Genomic DNA, 18,491 nt, shown 5'->3' on the forward strand with positions numbered 1-18,491 from the left:
AAAGAATAGATCATGGGGCCGTGAAAGAGCCACTTCATCAAATCCAGTTTCTCCCTAGACCAATAGTCTTACACTCATTCCAGTCTTAATTGCATATCCCTGAATTAAAAGACTCACCATTCAGTTTTGCTTTCATAGCCATTTAAAAACACTCAGCACCAAAGCTTGCTCCCTGTAACACCAGACAACGCAGGAAGCTCCTTCAGCGTCCATGTCTTCTTTGTAAACAAGGAGCAGGGATGTGTAGAAAGCAGAGCTGAGCCTGCACTGACATTTCCCGGAAACCGCGGGTGCCATTCAAAGGCCCAGATGCTCTCAGGCTTGCAGTGAATCATATGAGCCCTCAGCTTCCGGCCCCGCGAGCTCTGGGGCCGTTCTTTGCAGGGAGGCCCTGGGGGCCCTGGGGGACCCCAAGGTCCTGGAGCTCCTGAAGACGTATTCCACGGACCCATGACCGCAGTGGCCAAGACGGGCCAGCTCGCCGTGGGCGTCTGTAGTGGCCGCAGCGCGGCGCGGAGCCTGCGGCCGGGCCCTACCTCTCGGTGGACCCCGCGCTGCCCGCCGAGGAGCACGACGTGGGGGCTGCGAGAGGCGCTGCTGGACGAGGCATGGCCGCTCTTCGACCACTATTGCGCCCGGTTCGCCCTGCGCAGCGCCGGCGGCGAGGAGGCCGCGCCCTGTCCACCACGAGGTGGACTACGTGCCGGACCAGCTGCAGCACGAGCGGCCGCCCTGGCGCGCCGGGCCGAGAGCCCCACGGTGCGGCACGAGTGCGCCGAGGCCCTGGGCGCCATCGCCCAGCCCGCCTGCCTGGCGGTGCTGCGGGCCCACGCGGCGGACCCGGAGCGCGCGGTGAGGGAGAGCTGCGGGGCGGCCCTGGACGTGTTCCAGAGGAGCGCTGGCGGCCTCCCAGTATGCGGACGGGCTGGAGCGACTGCAGGCGGGCGTGTCCTAGGCTGGCCCCGCCCCCAGGTGTTGCAGCCCCGCCTCCAGGGGTTCCAGTCCCGCCCTGGAAGGCTCAGGACACGCCCCTGATGGTTCCAGCCCCGCCCCCAGAGGTTCCAGGCCCCGCCACCGGACGGTGCTGGTTCTGCTGCCTGCTCCCGCGCCTCCCCGGGTGCAGACGCTCTGATAGCCCCACCCAATCAGGGACCTGTGCATCCGCCTGGCGCCCCCGAGGGCCTAGCGCAGGGCTCCACCGCGCAAAGTTCCCAGGCACGAGGCCTGTGGGGGGACCCGGGGGCTGTGCCTGAGCTGCTGAGAAGTTGGGGCTACAGTGGCTCAGGCTTCCCTCAGAATGGGACAGCGGGGATGGGAGGCCTCGAACTCGGTCCTCAGGGTGGGGAAAGGGGAGCGGAGGCTGTCGCTGGCTGGACCTGGTGGGGTCACGAGCACCAGTGAACCTTTTAGCCTAATGTACATAGAAACTTGAAAAAGTTGAAGGTCAATATTATAACTAATTTTTTATTTATTTGAAGCACAGGAAAAAACTTGGGACACTTTGGAAATTCAGTGGCACACATACACTGCTATAACTTCAGGAACATTATACAGTTAAAAAGATTAAAATGGGAATAAAAGGGGAAAAATACTCTCCTGTTTCAGACACTACATTAAATAATTTTACCTGCCCAAACAGACCATTTACAAATATTTGGTCAATAAATTGCTAACATCCATAAAAAGGAAGATTTTTTTACTAAAATCCATGAATTTAAAAGATTGATATCTAAACAAGAAAAGACAAAACCAAATGGAATGAAAGCCTCTCTGTCACGTCTAAAATCGGGCTTTCTGTTGGGGTCTTCATACTCTTCTCTCCCTCTACCATATCCTGCTGGAGCTCCAGGCCCCATTCCTCTAGGACCCTGTCCACCCACAGGCCCCGCACCTCCCTGCCCAAAGCGCTCAGTGCGCATGCCGCTTCCCATCACGGAACCACTCATGGTGCTGCGGAACTCCAGGGTTAGCTTCGTCACCTGTGCCGCCGCCACCACCACCTGGAGGTGGGAATTTCTGGGACTTTCGCTGTCCATTGCTCCTCCACCTCCCATTCTCACGTCTCTTTCTCTTGGGCCCATTTAGCCCATATGACTGTAACTTTCCTCTCTTGGGTCTCATTTGTTCTTCCATCTCACGTTGATGAATCCTCATCTCTTCCTCCTTTCTATGGCATTCTTTCTCTTGCCTCAAGTGCATTCCTCTATGTTTCTGTATTTGGGGTTGTGAAGTTTTTCCATACATTTTAATTCTTCCTAGTGTCGCATTAGATCTTGGCGCTAAAGTTTGCCTGATGCTCATGATAGCATCTTTCATCCCGATTTTTCATTTGCATCCTTCATATTTTTTCTCACTTTGTTCCCTCTTTGTGGCCCCAAGAACCGTCACGGACCCGCCCACAGACGGATGCGCGACGCGGTGCGTTTTAGACCAGGAACCACGGGCGTCAGGGACGCGGAAGGCAGGGAACTGAGGAGTCAGAGACGGAGACATGGGCTGGAGCCGGGACTCCTCCCAGAGCCTTCGGGTTCTGGATCTGCGCGGGCAAAAGCTGTGTCCAGGGACGGGGAGCATGTGCGCTGACCTCGCATGGAGACAGAAAGGACAAAAGATCCTCTGGCTTTGACCATCCCCGGCTCAGCATTGCCCAGCATTTAAGGGAGAGCCGCAGGTTCCTGTGCAGGGAAGAAGCAGCAGACACTGCCCTTCCAACGCCCCCCTCTCCACCCACCCAGCGCAAGGTCAGAGCTGAGCCAGGTCAGGGGGGCCTCAGCTCTGCTTGAGAGTGCCAATAAATTTATGGCTAAAGGGACCAACGGTGACACCTGCATTCCATGTGAGCACTGGATCAGGGCTCGGCTGCTCCGCTTCGGATCCAGCTCCTGCTAATGCGCCTGGGAGAGCAGCAGAGGATGGTCCGAGGGCTTGGGCCCCTGCACCCACGTGGGAGACCCGGAAGAAGCTCCTGGCTCCTGCCAGCGTTGTGGCTATAAAGGGAATAAACCAACAGATGGAAGGTCTCAGTCTCTCTCTCTCTTCTCGTCTGCCTTTCAAATAAATCTTTAAAATAAAAATTCGTGTTGAAAACCCAGGATTCTCTTTTCTGATTGGAATACTTATGAATTTTTATTGCTGGAAACTTTCTTAACGTTTTCCTTTTAATAAAGCTCAAGAGTTTCTACAAATGGAATTTAGTGTGACTGTCCTGCGCTGCCCAGAGCCCCCGCATCACTTCCGGTCATCAGACCCCGCCTCTATTCCCCTCACTGCGCCTATTACAACGCTTGTGAGGCTTGTTTCTATCAGTATTTAAAATTCTGTATTAATATTTATTAGAAAGGCAGAGTCGGAGGGAGCTTCGACGACCCGGGATGAGACAGTCGCGTGGAGTGAAGCAGACGGGCCCGTGTCGGGAGTGCTGCTCCCTTGCCCGCCTGGGGCCTGGGTCTCCCCAACTTGGCGGGGCTGTCGGTCGCCCCCTGGCGGACGCTTCTATTTTTTCGTTCCGGCGCTCGGAATCTGGAGAACACTGGGCTGGGATCACAGTGCCCGGGAGCAGTTCCAGGAGCCCGGCAATACCCACAGGATCGCTCCAGCCATGCCAGAGACTGAGCTCCACACCTGTTCGCCGGAGATTGGACTCGATCTGGGGCTGTGGACCCCATTTCCTGGCTCCTAGGTCGTCTCGGGACTCCGGCATCGGGTCTTCCAGGATGCGTGCAATTCCGGGTCTCTCCCCCGGGGGAGGCAGCGGCCGGGCTCCGTGTGAGGGGGACCAGGGTGGTTAATGGGGGCTCCCGCGCGTGTGCATGGGGAGCCTGCTGGCGGAGTCCACACGTTTCCGAGTCTGCGCCCTCGGTTGCGCATTGCTGGGCCCAACCTGGAAGCACGTGGGGCGGCCCCGGGTTCTGCCGCAGCCGCGCGGTCCCGTGCATGGAGTTGGCCTCCACTGTCTCTGAGTCCCGCTCCGTGCGCCCCAGGGGCAGGGCAGGCGGCCGCGATGTGGACACACAAGTGTTGTCGGCCGCCCGCAAGGGGGAAGTGGGGCCTCACCTGGGGCCCCTCCCAAAGTTCGCACGTGGCCCGGCCCGGTGGTGAGGGTGTCCCGGCGGTGGACGGATGCCCTCTGCCCACCTGAGAGAGGGGCTTCGAGAAGCGCAAAGCCTTGATGAGGAGACAGAGGGTTATTCCAATGTCCCGCGGCGCTTCTGCTCTGCTGAGATCTCCGCAGGCACAGCAGGTGCATGCACCTGGAGCCGAATGCACGCAGGGCAGCTGGCGTGGGGTGTGCGTGTGTGTGCATGCGTGCTCACAATGAAAATAATAATTACATGATAATGAAAATCCTGATGCACAGTTACGGTGTAAGCGAGTTATGCCAGTGTCTATGAATACTGTGGGGTGCAGAGGTTCCAGACACAGATCTGCGCTGGGCGCACAGGTAACCCGGTTGGCGTCCTTGTTGGTCTCTGTCACTGCTGCTGAATCTGCTGTGATGGACACGCGGACACCTGTCCTCCCCACGAAGGCGCCCACATACGGCCGATGGCGGCACAGGGATTCTGGCCTCAGGGATTTCCGGATCCCCGGGAGCCTGGGCAGCAGGGGTGCGCGCGGAGCGGCCAGGGAGCGACTGCTGCAGGGAGCCTCACAGTGCCTGGTGCTCCAGGCGGCAGGGGGCGAGGCTGTGCCTGGAGCTTCTGAGACCCCTTCGGCTGCCCGGGGGACCACCGCCCTGCCCACGGCTGCCAGGTAGCACAGGTGGAAAGGAGCCGGCAGGACCCCGACAAGGTCGGGCTTCTGACCCGCGGGAGGTGCGCCCGCACGAACCTGAGATCCACAGTGGCCAGGTGACTTCCACGCTGGGTGCAGGGCGCTCCCTGGCGGCCGCCTCTATAACCCGCAGGAGCGACTCGGAGGCCAGACCCTAAGCTGCCAGAAGGGATAGGACAGGGCTGGGGGCGGCTGGGGCTGGGTACCTGTCGGAGGGTTAGAGCTGACATTCATTTGTTGGGTGCAGGATAGGGTGTCAGGTGGGTGATGGAGTCCTGAGGTTCAAAGTAGTAAAAGGAACCTTGAGTGTCCTGACGGTGACCATTCAGGAATTTTCGTCTTTGTTCTCTGTGCTTGTCCCCCTCCCCCTTCCAGGATCACAACTTGAAATGACTCATTTGCCCTCTGCCTGAGCTGGGGCATCTCCTTCTCCAGAATTACAGAGAAGCTCAGAAGTCACTCAGCTTGGGGCTGAGCTCAATGTGGATACCCCGTGTCTGTGCATCAAGCATCACCTCTCCCCCAAAAGAATCCACCCTCCACCCGGGCCAGGACCCCCCTCCCCACCCTTGCCTGCCTGCCCTTCCTCCCCTGCATAACCAGTGCCCCCCTCACACAGGGTCAGTCCTGGTCTCCAGTATCCTACACCTTATTTACAACCCCCACCTCACAGAGCAACCCCAAGTTCCTTAGGCTGACACCTGTTCTTGCTTCCCTCTAGTGAGGGGCAGAGGCACAGGTGAGCCGCTTTGTGTCGTTTGAATGGCCCCAGGGCCCCTGGGGTTCCCTGCACAAATATCCAGACGGTTGATGAGGAACAGAAAGGATCTCCTAACCCATCCATCCCCAGCGCACCCTCCTCTTTGCACTCTCCCTCACAGCGCTCCTCCACTCCACCCAGCTCAGCCCCGCCAGGGGAGTCCCCACCACCTCCGTCCTTGCACGGGGTTATCCTGTGTCAGATGCTGGCCCCGAGAACCTGGGTCCTTATGGAACCCCTGACAGTCACTCGGCCAAAGGACAAATTCTGATTTCCCCTCTGCGCCATCTTTCCCGCTGTGGTTTCATCCTCCAGAGCCACAGAAGACAGAGCCTGCAGGTAATGCTCGCCGCCCTCCCCCATCCCTCCTCACGTTCCATCAATGTCAAGAGCTTCAACAGTCACGACTTTGTGTCCCGCACTGCATTTCACTGTCGCCGGCTTGGCCTGAGCACCGCCAAACACTTCCCGGTTCCTGGTTGTCTTTTTTATAGTATTCGTTTTATGATTGGTTGGTGCCCTTGCTTGTTGTCCAATCAGAGTCGGTCTCCCAGGAGTCCCCGCCCCACTACTAGGGCTATAAAAGGGGCTGCGCGCTCTCCGCCATTTTCTCCGGGAAGCCCGCCTTTCTGTTTCTGTCCGGGGTTGTGCGGTTACCTGACGGGCGTCCACGGCTCCAGCCCTGATCCCCGGACAAGGCGGCGAGCGGCAGCGGGGGACACTGGCAGGAAGGGCGGGCCCGCGGGTCGTGCGCCAGGTGAGGGCGCAGGTTCGGCCCGGGCCCGAGAACTTTCCCGCGTCCGCGCGGCGCCGTCCTGGCTGGCTCCTCAGGCCTGGCGAGTCCTGGTGTCCACTGCTGGAGCGGCCCCGTTGGGGCCCTGAGGCCGTCCTGGAGCGGGCAGCTGGGAAGGGAGAGCGAGGACCCCGGGCGTGCGTGGTCGTGACGGCGTCCGCGTGGCTCCTCTCAGAACAGCCCAGGCCGGCAGGGCTCTTGTGGAGACGCCGCCTGGCGGCCTCGGCCTCTGAGAAGGGAGGTGGAGCAGCCGCGCGGCCCCTCGTGGCCCCGGGGTCCGGGCGGTCCCCCCAGGGCGTGTGCACTGAGGGTCCTAGTGTGGTCAGGTGGACCCCAGAGGAAGCACCTATATGGTGGTGGGGGGTGTCCCCTGCTGGGTCTCGTTCTTCTGTTGGGGTCACAATGCCCGTCCCGTGCTGGGAATCCTGCCATCCAGGGCTCGCCTTGGGGTGTGTCTGGTGTTATTCCCAGGCTTTAGGGTTGTGATTCCTACTAGTTTTCACTTCAGGATAAGAAATCCGAGCTGCCCTCCCCTCTCTCTGGAGGTCAAATTCTAAGACCCCCGAGCGATCCCTGAAAACACAGATCATATTGACCCCTATGTATACTATGTGTTTTTAAACGTACATCCCGCATGGAAAATTCCTATGTTACCCCCAGTACAGGTCCAGTATTTCAGCAGGAGGTTACAATGCTGGTTCAGATGTCCGTGTCCCATGTTGGAATACCCGAGCATGAGACCTGACTCTGGCTTCTGACTCTGCCCACTAATGCATATCTTGGGAAACAGCAGTAGTTGAGTGGCTGCCACCCACGTGGAATTTTTGGCACCACACATGTTGGTAGTGAACTAGCAGATAGGAATGTGGCCCTGTTTCTCAAATAAACTTAAATAGGCACATTAGAGATTTAAAAAGCAATTTCCTCATAAATATTGGTGCCTGTTACTATAATTAGTCAAGTTATAGAGGAAGAAAATAGATTAGTTTTAGTTGGAGTTACACTAATTTCTTGGTTCCTAAAACCAATGGATTATTTCTATCCTTTATAAATTAAGCAAGTCATATTATATTTCCGAGCATGAGTTAGTGGTTTTTGCATACTTTAGTGAATAAGGAAACTTAAGTTTCTGTTTTTACATTCATAACCTAATGTTGTCTTTAAACTCTGTTTAAAATGTATGTGCCCTGGGGCTGGCGCGCTGGTGCAGTAGGTTAATCCTCCGCCTGCAGAACCGGCATCCCATTTGGGCGCTGGTTCTAGTCCTGGCTGCTCCTCTTCCAATCCAGCTCTCTGCTGTGGCATGGGAAAGCAGTAGAGGATGGCCCAAGTCTTTGGGCCCCTGCACCCATATGGCAGACCAGGAAGAAGCACCTGGCTCCTGGCTTTGGATCGGTGAAGCTCTGGCCATTGCAGCCATTTGGGGAATGAACCATGGACGGAAGACCTTTCTCTCTGTTCCTCTCACTGTCTGTAACTCTACCTCTCAAAATAAATAAAATCTTTTTAAAAAGTATGTGTCCTAAAATGATTTGAGGATTGGGTGATAGTAGGGAAGAAGGTGATGAAGAATGAGTTATTTCTTGATGTGAATCAAAGAGGGATATTATTGATATGATATATAAATTTTCCTTGTGGTGTTGTGATTAGGAGGTAGACGGAGTTCAGTGTTAATTCACCGGTTAGTCTCTGTTAGGATGGTAGTAAGTTTGGACCATGAGAATGATGACTATGTGAAGAGCCACCTGATTAAATTAATGATTGGCCCTGAGGCTGAGTGAGTTAGGTTTGCTAAGGGTTCATCATGCTGCTGCTAGAGGTGAAATTGTTTTGTAGTCCTTGGCCAGAGTGAAGTTTGCCTGTGATAGAGTTTGCAAGACAAAATAATATTGATGTTATTAGGCCATGGGCCAGTGTTAGAGCTGTAGATCTTGTAAATTTTCATGATGTTTGAATAAGAACTCTCACAATTATCAATGTTAATGTGGCTCACTAATGAAAAAGTGATTAGTGATTCCAGATGTGTTTGACAGAGCGAGATGGAGCTTGTTATGATTTTCCTCATAGGGATCGTCAAAAGTGAATAGGCTCTGTAGTCTGTTGAAGGGATCTAAGATTGTAGTGAGTCATATTATGCCATAGCCTCCTAGAATATTGACTTGGCAATAGAGGCCTCTACATGGGCTTCTGGTAATCATAGTTGAAGATCATATAGGGACATTTTTGCTTCTTTTTATCAATGTTAATTGGATGGCTAGGGCTAATGCTTAATAAATAGGCAAATACTTTCAATAACTACTATCAAAGATGCATCTTGAGGGAGGAAATGGCTAATGATGCTTTTATTTTAGGGCAGAGGCCAGTAATTACTGCTTCTGCTTGAGGAGTGAAAGCTAGTGCTAATAAGTAATTGAGTTGTGTGTGAGCATGTACAACGTAACTGTCTTAGTCAATTTTTTGAATCACAGAATATGAGATTGATTCTAGAGACCTGGTTTGTCTTTCAGTGCTATGGATTGTTATTTAAGAATGAGTTGTAACAATCACTGTTTTTTACTGTTTTTTTTTCTTTTTTTTATTTAATAAATGTGAATTTACAAAGTGCAACTTTTGTATTCTTGTGGCTTCCCCCCAACCTCCCTCACTCCCCCGGCCCTCCTCCGTTCTCCCACTCCCTCTCCCATCCCCCCCCTTTATCGAGTTTCATTTTCAATTACCTTAATATACAGAAGATCAACTTCGTATATACTAAGCAAGGATTTCAATAGGCTGCACTCACACAACCGCACAAGTTATAGGGTATTGTTTGACTAGTAGTGTTGTTTTTAAGTTTCATAGTAAAACACATTAAGGACAGAGATCCTACATGGGGATCATGTACCCAGTGACTCCCATTGTTGACTTAACAAATGGCACTCTTATTTATGACATCAGCGATCACCCGAGACTCTTGCTATGAGCTGTCTAGGCTATGGAAGCCCCTTGAGTTCCCCAACTCTGAACTTGTTTAGTAAGGCCATATCACAGTGGAGGTTCCTTCCTCCCTTCAGAGAAAGGCGCCTCTCTCCTTGATGGCCTGTTCCTTCTGCTGGGGTCTTGTTCACCAGGATCTTTCATTTAGATTGTTTTTTGCCATCATGTAATGGCTTTCTATGCCTGTGAGACTCTCATGGACTTTTTAGCCAGATCCAAATGTCCCAAGGGTTGATTCTGAGGCAGGAGTGCTGTTTTGGGTGTTTGCCATTCTATGAGTCTGCTGTGTGTCGTGCTTCCCCCGCAGGGTCATTCTCTCCCTTTTAATTCTATCCTTCATTATTTGTTTACACTGGTCTTATTTGTGATATCTCTTCCACACTTACCCTATCTTTTTGATCGGTTGTGTACTTATACTTATCACTTTACCAAGTGTGCTGGCATTGGTACCTGCCTCCTTGATAAGATTGAGTTGAAATCCCCTGGCACATCTCTCGTTTCACCATTGGAGGCAAGTCCGAGTGAGCATGTGCCGACCTATACATCTTCCCACTCCCATGTTTAACAGAGATCACTTTTCTGTTAATTTTAAACGCCCAAGAATGATTGTGCATTGATTACAGAGCTCAACCAGTGGTCTTATGTAGAACAAACAGAGCAACAACAACAAAAATACTAAAAGGAATAAAATAGTAAGTTGTTCCTCAACAGTCTAGACAAGGGCTGATCATGTCATTGTCTCTCATAGTGTCCATTTCACTTCAACGGGTATCGTTTTAGAGGCTCATTTAGTTGCCATCGATCAGAGAGAACATATGATATTTGTCCATTTTGGACTGGCTTATTTCACTCAGCATGATGTTTTCCAGATTCCTCCTTTTTGTTGTAAATGCCTGGATTTCATTGTTTTTTACTGCTGTATAGTGTTCCATAGAGTACATATCCCATAGTTTCTTTATCCAGTCATCCATTGATGGACATTTAGGTTGATTCCATGTTTTAGCTATTGTGAATTGAGCTGCAGCAAATATTGAGGGGCAAATGGCTCTTTTTTTCTCCCCTTTAATTCCATTTGGGTAAATTCCAAGGAGTGGGATGGCTGGGTCCTGTGGTAGTGCTATATTCAGGTTTCTGAGGAATCTCCAGACTGACTTCCATAGTGGCTTGACCAGTTTGCATTCCCACCAACAGTGGGTTAGTGTCCCTTTTTCCCCACATCCTCGCCAGCATCTGTTGTTGGTAGATTTCTGTATGTGAGCCATTCTAACCGGGGTGAGGTGAAACCTCATTATGGTTTTGATCTGCATTTCCTTGATGGCTAGGGATCCTGAGCATTTTTTCATGTGCCTGTTGGCCATTTGGATTTCCTCTTTTGAAAAATGTCTTTTAAGGTCCTTGACCCATTTTTTATTGGGTTCTTTGTTTTGATTCTGTGGTGTTTTTTGATCATTTTATAGATTCTAGTTGTTAATCCTTTATCTGTTGTGTAGTTTGTGAATAACATCTCCCATTCTGTTGGTTGCCTCTTCACTTTCCTGACTGTTTCCTTTGCTGTAAAGAAACTCTTTGATTTGAGGTAATCCCATTTGTTTAATTTATCTTTGATTACCCATGCCTCTGGGGTTGTCTCCAGGCATTCTTCGCCTGTTCCAATATCTTGAAGGGTTTCCCCTATGCTCTCAATTAGTTTCATGGTGTCGTGGTGCATCTCTAGTTCTTTGATCCATGTTGAGTGGATTTTTGTATAAGGTGTAAGGTAGAGGTCTTGCTTCATACTTCGACATGTGGACATCCAGTTTTCCCAGCACCGTTTGTTGAAGAGGCTGTCCTTGTTCCAGGGGTTGGTTTTAGGTCCTTTGTCGAATATGAGTTGGTTATAGATGTTTGGATTGATCTCCGGTGTTTCTATTCTGTTCCAACCAATCACTGTTGAAGGTAGATGAATTGATTGTTAGCTGGGCAGATGGGAGATGGGAATAAAATGTTAGGGGATAAGATGATAATTACAGTGTGTAATCCTGTTATTGTGGGAATAACAAAAAAGGTGAATACTCTTTTATTCATTTTGTTTATTATGGAATTTAATCTTTGGTGATTCAATATATTTTGATGTGGGTTTGTGGGTTGTGTATTTAGAATTTTAGTTGGATAAATAAATACTGTTAATTTGATTGAGATCATATTAATTCATTATATTGGTGTGTCTGTGGCATTTCATTACAGAAATATTTTGCATTCAATATTAAATTGATGTTACCTAGATTCATAAAGATGTAACACAGATATTTGTCAGTTTTCAAAGTGTTTTAGTGGCCCTGGATTGAAGACATGGAGATATGGACTCACACATGTCAGAGTATTTCATAGTATAGACCAAGTGGAGTAGATGTGAAGGTTGCTTCATGCAAGCATCTTGGGATGGAATTTGTTTTTAGATCAAATGGTGTGTCAACTTATGGGTGTAAGCCATCTTCAGATGAAAGTAATATATGGATTGGTATTTCTATTTTTTATGACAACTCTGTTATCTACTGTATGCAATAATAATTCTCCTGGTTTCAAATCTTGTATGCATTATATAAAGAGCCCATGGTTAAGCCCTCATATCTGTATATTCAGAGCTTCAGTATTGTTGGTGTCTTGTATCTTTTATGGTTAAGAGGGGTTGTTAATTTCATCTATCCTATGTATATAATTTGTAAATATGAATGGGCAATTAATATTTGAATAATAAAATATAAATAATAAAAGACAATTAAATCTGTTTCTTGGGCATCTGTAGCTCTTCTTATGGGTTAATTTGGTTGTTAACACAGGTGGAATAATGTAAGGAATTCAAGAGCTAGTTAAGAATAAAATTATTAGGGTATAGTTATGAGAGTGTAGTTGTTTTTTTCTATAATGGATGATGTAGCATCTTGGAATGGTAGTTGAAATGGATATGCCATAGGATATAAAAGATTTAAATCTATAAATAAGCCATGACAATGTTACGTAATATTTTTATTTATATTTTAACAAGGAAGGGTTATAAGGTGCTCCAGTTGTTCCTTTGTGTTTTTTTTATATTGTTTTTAAAATATTTTATTTATTTGAGGGCAGAGTTATAGATAGAGGGAGAGACAGAGAATAAATGTCTTCCATCTACTGGTTCACTCTCCAAATGGCCAAGTTGGAGTTGCACTAGTGCAAAGCAAAGTGCCAGGAGCCTCTTCCAGGTGTTCAGTGCAGGTGAAAGATTTCAAGACCTGGGCCATCTTTCACTGCCTTCCCAGGCCATAGCTTAGAGCTGGATCAGAAGTGGAACAGCTGGGACTCGAACTGGTGCCCATATGAGATGCTGGAAGTACAGGCAGTGACTTTGCCCACTTGCCACAGTGCCAGTCCTTTCTTTTTTTAAAGATTTATTTTATTTACTTGAAAGGCATAGTTACAGAGAGAAGTAGAGACTGAGAGAATGAGAGGTCTTCCATCCTTTGGTTCACTCATCAAATGGCCACAATGACTGGAGCTGAGCTGATCCAAATTCCAGAGCCAGGAGCTTCTTCTGGGTCTCCCATGTGGGTACAGGGGCCTAAGGACTTGAGTCATCCTCTTCTGCCTTCCCAGATGCATTAAAGGGAGTTGGATTGGAAGTGGAGAAACTGGGACTCAAACCAGTGCCCATATGGTATGCCAGTTCTTCAGGCTGGGGCTTTAAGCTGCTGTGTGACAATGCCAGTCCTAGGAGGATTATAACTATAAATAATAGTGGTGCTTGGTATTTGGATATAGTAAGTGACTTAATGTTAACTGTTATGATGAAATTAGTGGCTCCAAAAATTGATAAAACACTTCCAGGTGAAGTACAAAAATAGTAAATCACCAAAGGTCCTACATATGCTATATTATTGGCTTCAGGTGGCTAAACTGTCTATCCTGTTCCCAAACGAGCTTCTACTATAGAAAAAACATGTAGTAATGAAAATGATGGGAGTAATGAAACAAGGAAGATTATTTACTTGAGGAAATGTTATATCTGGGGCTCCGGGCATTGTAAATTTGGACAGTGTGGGTGTATTTGATTGAGTCAAGTGTGAAGACATGACATAGATGGCATTTAGTGTTTATATTTTCATATGCTTTGTAGTGAAATAAGGTGTATTTTGCCACATGTATATATTCTTTGAAAGTAGTTTTAGATTGTGGTGGTCTTGCACATCCTATGTGACTTTGGAGATATGCCATCCTCAGCACTGGTTTGTGGTTATGTGTGTAGATTATAAGTGGAAATGTATGGTCATACTTGATGAGTGTCTGTTCTGCATTGACCAATGTGTCTATCCTTTTGAGAATACTATGTGGGCTTTATTAGTCAATAGAAAGTGTTGACATGAAAGGCACTTAATTCCTATTTCTTGAAATTGCTTCAGTTACTTCAGTGCCTTTGCTTGTCCACATGTGACTTTTTAAAAATAAATGTGCATACCATTTTTAAATCAGGGGAAATTATGTAACTTGCTTTTTCCATGTTCATCACCCATGATTTCCTCATTAAAGCACAAATGAACTACAGATCCAGAGTATTGTTTATGGACATACTGGAATTTATTTAAGGTGCCTTCTCTCACTGAATGCCTGAAGTCCTCACCTCTCGGATTTTCTTATTATTGTAGGTTTATGCTGAAGCTAGTATTCTTTAAACATTTCTCTAAAGAAACACAGAAATCGCATTTGTTTCTAGGGCACCACATAATGGGCAGACAACATCCTTTGCTTATGAACATTCACAAGATGATTCCTACAGCATTGGCTATTTTTTTTAACTTTTATTTAATGAATATAAATTTCCAAAGTACGATTTATGGATTACAATGGCTTCCCCCACATACTGTCCCTCCCACCCACTACCCTCCCCTTTCCCACTCCCTCTCCCCTTCCATTCACATCAAGATTCATTTTCGATTATCTTAATATACAGAAGATCAGCTTAGTATACATTAAGTAAGGATTTCAACAGTTTGCTCCCACACAGAAACATAAAGTGAAAAATAATAGATGATTTTTTTTGACAGGCAGAGTGGACAGTGAGAGAGAGAGACAGAGACAGAGAGAAAGGTCTTCCTTTTGCCATTGGTTCACCCTCCAATGGCCGCCGCGGCCAGCGCACTGCGGCTGGCGCACCGCGCTGATCCGATGGCAGGAGCCAGGAGCCAGGTGCTTTTCCTGGTCTCCCATGGGGTGCAGGGCCCAAGCACTTGGGCCATCCTCCACTGCACTCCCTGGCCATAGCAGAGAGCTGGCCTGGAAGAGGGGCAACAGGGACAGAATCCGGCGCCCCAACCGGGACTAGAACCCGGTGTGCCAGCGCCGCTAGGCGGAGGATTAGCCTAGTGAGCCGCGGCGCCGGCCAATAGATGATTTTTTTTAAATGATGATGAAATCAGATCAGACCTATTGTCATGTTTAATCCCAGTGAGAGTCAAGTTGGGAGTTGATAATTTCTTTCTTTCTTTCTTTCTTTCTTTCTTTCTTTCTTTCTTTCTTTCTTTCTTTCTTTCTTTCTTTCTCTCTCTCTCTCTCTCTCTCTCTCTCTCTCTTTCTTTCTTTCTTTCTTTCTTTCTTTTTAACAGAGGATCAGTTTAGTATACATTAAGTAAAGATTTCAACAGTTTGCACCCCCATAGAAACACAAAGTGAAATATATTGTTTGAGTACTCGTTATAGCATTAAATCTCAATACACAGCACATTAAGGACAGAGATCCTACATGAGGAGTAAGTGCACAGTGACTCCTGTTGTTGACTTTACCAATTGACACTCCTGTCTATGGCATCAGTAGTCTCCCTATGCTCCAGTCATGAGTTTCCAAGGCTATGGAAGCCCTCTGAGTTCTCCGATTCTTATCTTGTTTAGACAAGGTCATAGTCAAAGTGGAGGTTTTCTCCTCCCTTCAGAGAAAGGTACCTCCTTCTTTGAAGACCTGTTCTTTCCACTGGGATCTCACTCGCAGAGATCTTTTGCCAGAGTGCCTTGGCTTTCCATGCCTGAAATACTCTCATGGGCTTTTCAGCCAGATCCGAATGCCTTTAGGGCTGATTCTGAGGCCAGAGTGCTATTTAGGACATCTGCCATTCTATGAGTCTGCTGAGTATCTCGCTTCCCATGTTGGATCACTCTCCCCTTTATTTATTCCATCAGTTAGTGTTAGCAGGTACTAGACTTGACTTAATGCTGCTTGTGTATTATGTTTAAACTTCATGTGGTCATGGTCATCTGCCATTTCCTTTTTGTCCTCTAGGCTTTGTTTTACTCCTGAATACCCTTCTGCAGTCCAGAATGCCAGGATCCTGCTGGTGCTGGGAGTCCTACGGTTTCAATGTGGGAGGCCTAAGATACATGATTTCTAGTTGTTTCTCAGTGAGTCAGTGAGCCAGTCCTCCAGGTAGCTACATTGGCCTCTCTAGGACAAAGGAGTTCTAGGCAGAGCCAGCTCTGTAATCAGGCATTTTGTTCAGAGTCTGAGGCTTTCCTTGGCTTTTGTAATTCCCCATATATCCTCCTTGAAATCCCATACTGGAAGGGTTGTCCATCCTGGTGCCATGTTGTATAATTTCTATGTGTACTGTCTCCATGAAGTGAGAACACAATGTGAGGGAATGCTCTTAAGGTAGAGGTCCATCCCTGCCAGACCCATTGGCACTTGAGATTCTAAGCTCTTTGATTTAACCAAAAGATGGCTTTTCTTCCTAGTGGACATCTTTGGAAAGAGTAGTCAGCTCCCCAGTGAGCTACATTTGCCATAGGTTGTTTAATGACATGTCCCTGGGCTTGGTGTTGCCAGGCTCCCATGGACATGTCAGTGAAGGGATTTCCTGGGTTTGTATGCCCTCAAGATTTCCTATACTGGAGTGGACAGCCAAATGGCCACTAGACCAAGGAAGTAAATGTGTGTATGTGTGTGTTTGTGTGTGCTTTACTGTGTTGTATATCTAAGTTATTTGTATATATTCACGTTCTTGTTCTACTCATGCATGTGGAATCTGATGTTTGCCTATTTTACTTATTCCTGTGGTATACATGTTTGTATGCATTTGTGTTTATATACATTTAAAGAAATAATGGTGGGCCGGTGCTGTGGCTCACTAGGCTAATCTTCCACCTTGCGGCACCAGCACACCAGGTTCTAGTCCCGGTCGGGGCGCCAGATTCTGTCCCGGTTGCCCCTCTTCCAGGCCAGCTCTCTGCTATGGCCAGGGAGTGCAGTGGAGGATGGCCCAAGTGCTTGGGCCCTGCACCTCATGGGAGACCAGGATATGTACCTGGCTCCTGCCATCGGATCAGCGTGATGCGCCGGCTGCAGCGCACCGGCCATGGCGGCCATTGGAGGGTGAACCAATGGCAAAAGGAAGACCTTTCTCTCTGTTTCCCTCTTTCACTGTCCACTCTGCCTGTCAAAAAAAAAGAAAGAAATAATGGTGCTAATGTACTCTTTTCTCCTAGGGAGTTGAAGCATCCTAGATGCAAGAATACAACTATACAGGTAAAGGAACCATTTCCTATGTTTATAGAGTGGTACAAATAGAGAGTTAAGTATGTATCTTTAGGAGTTTGTTCAATGTTTATGCATATTTTAAAGTGTATATTTCTCCAAGAACACTATTTTAGCTATGAATAGCATACAGAACAGAAGCTGCCCATCATGGGCCAGAAGTGTGGAACCCTGGCTGGGTTGAGGTCATTGGAGCCCTTGGCTGACCATCTCCCTTCCTGTAATGGAAGCCATGGGGGCCATAAACATCCAAGGAGATCCTTGGAAGTCCTAAGGTTTCGTCAGGGCTCTATGACATGGCAGACCTGTGCCACCAGCCTATGTCACCAGAGCTCAGGCCTACAAGGACTAGCTCCAAGTCAGAACATAGCTCTCTGTGTGGGAAAATTCTCCACAGAGAGGCCTAACTTTAGTTATGTTGGACTCTGAGTCACTCAGGCTCATGGCTGAATCAAAGGATGTGTTCTTTGGTGGAAAGAGTGACCATCTCCCCAATAAGATTCAGATTCTTGTTGTCAAGGCTATTTTGGTGGAAAGGCCCTGGTGATTGGTATGCACTAAGGGCCCCTGGAATTGGCAGTGAAGGGTCTCCAGGTGTCTTATGCTCCAAGCTTGCCAGTGAGGTGTAGAGGACCCAATGCCTCCTGGACAAATAGTCTATATACATTATGCATGTGTCTATGTTTGTCAGGTTGTGTTCCCCAGTGTTTTGTGTATAGTTATTTGTATTTGTACATTGTCTTGTTATGTGGATTTAAGATTCTTGGATTCCTTTTTTTTGTTTCTCATTTTGGAGACATATATGTTTGCATGTATTTTTGAATGTCTACAGTTCTAGAAATATTGACAGTAGTAAATTTTTCCCATCTGCAATGTCATATCATCCCATACAGCTCCACAGTTAAAGGAACAATTGACTGTGTTTTGTAGACAAATATGAATATATACACAATTATGTACGCTTCCTCAGAGGTTTGTTCAATATGTATACACATTTACAGATGTGTCTATAATGTGGATTTGTCTAGTTTTAACTTTTGTTATGGACATGATGTGAGTTTCCACCTGTCATTGTTGAAGCAAGGAAAGGTTAATGAACAGGGGACTAGGGTTGACCCATGGTCCTGACTCCTGGCTTTGTCCACGGGCAATTTATATGTGCACACACCTCCAACAGTTTTGCCAAGTGTCTTGGCCTAGGATTGGTGGACCCTAAATTAGACACTCTACTTATACTTTCCACCAGGGCTTTCAGGCCAGACATCCAGCCTCTGACCTGGTGAGGAGTATATTTCATGTGAAGTATTGTCAGAAAGGGGTGGTAACCAGCCATGGATCCTGAGTGCCTTTCCAAAGGTGGGGGAGCATATAGCATGTGAACTCCAGGTGTTTCCAAGACAGTCAGTGAGCTGGCCCTGTAGTTCTCCTGGGCAGTCTTTCTAGGACATGCTGCTTGGACCAGAAGTGGCTTTCACTGAGTGTGTAGCCTTCAGGCCTGTGCCATGTGCTGAGCTCTGAGAAGTCCCCAAGGAACCCCATTTTGGTTGCCCTGTGTTAGGACCATCCCTCCAGCCTTGTGCTCTCTGACCTGGTGCCTAGGTATACTACCTACAAGATAATCTCACCAGAATCACTGAATGAGTGAACAAATTGGGTTAGAG

At 48.0% G+C, this 18,491-nt stretch overlaps 2 protein-coding genes and 1 pseudogene across 3 annotated transcripts in view; 2 read left to right on the plus strand and 1 right to left on the minus strand.

The window, feature by feature from the left end:
* Positions 1–18,491, minus strand: part of LOC100355262 (L-lactate dehydrogenase A chain) — a 591,718-nt gene that overhangs the window by 439,252 nt on the left and 133,975 nt on the right. The gene's annotated exons all lie outside the window — the stretch shown is intronic.
* Positions 1–18,491, plus strand: part of LOC103346317 (intracellular hyaluronan-binding protein 4) — a gene marked incomplete at its 5' end in the record, with an annotated part of 80,313 nt that overhangs the window by 23,951 nt on the left and 37,871 nt on the right. The window contains 1 exon segment of the mRNA XM_070067645.1: positions 16,782–16,821.
* LOC127486530 (deoxyhypusine hydroxylase pseudogene) lies at positions 272–955 on the plus strand (annotated as a pseudogene).

Source organism: Oryctolagus cuniculus, assembly GCF_964237555.1.
Source record: "Oryctolagus cuniculus chromosome 17 unlocalized genomic scaffold, mOryCun1.1 SUPER_17_unloc_1, whole genome shotgun sequence".
Lineage (NCBI taxonomy): Eukaryota > Metazoa > Chordata > Mammalia > Lagomorpha > Leporidae > Oryctolagus > Oryctolagus cuniculus.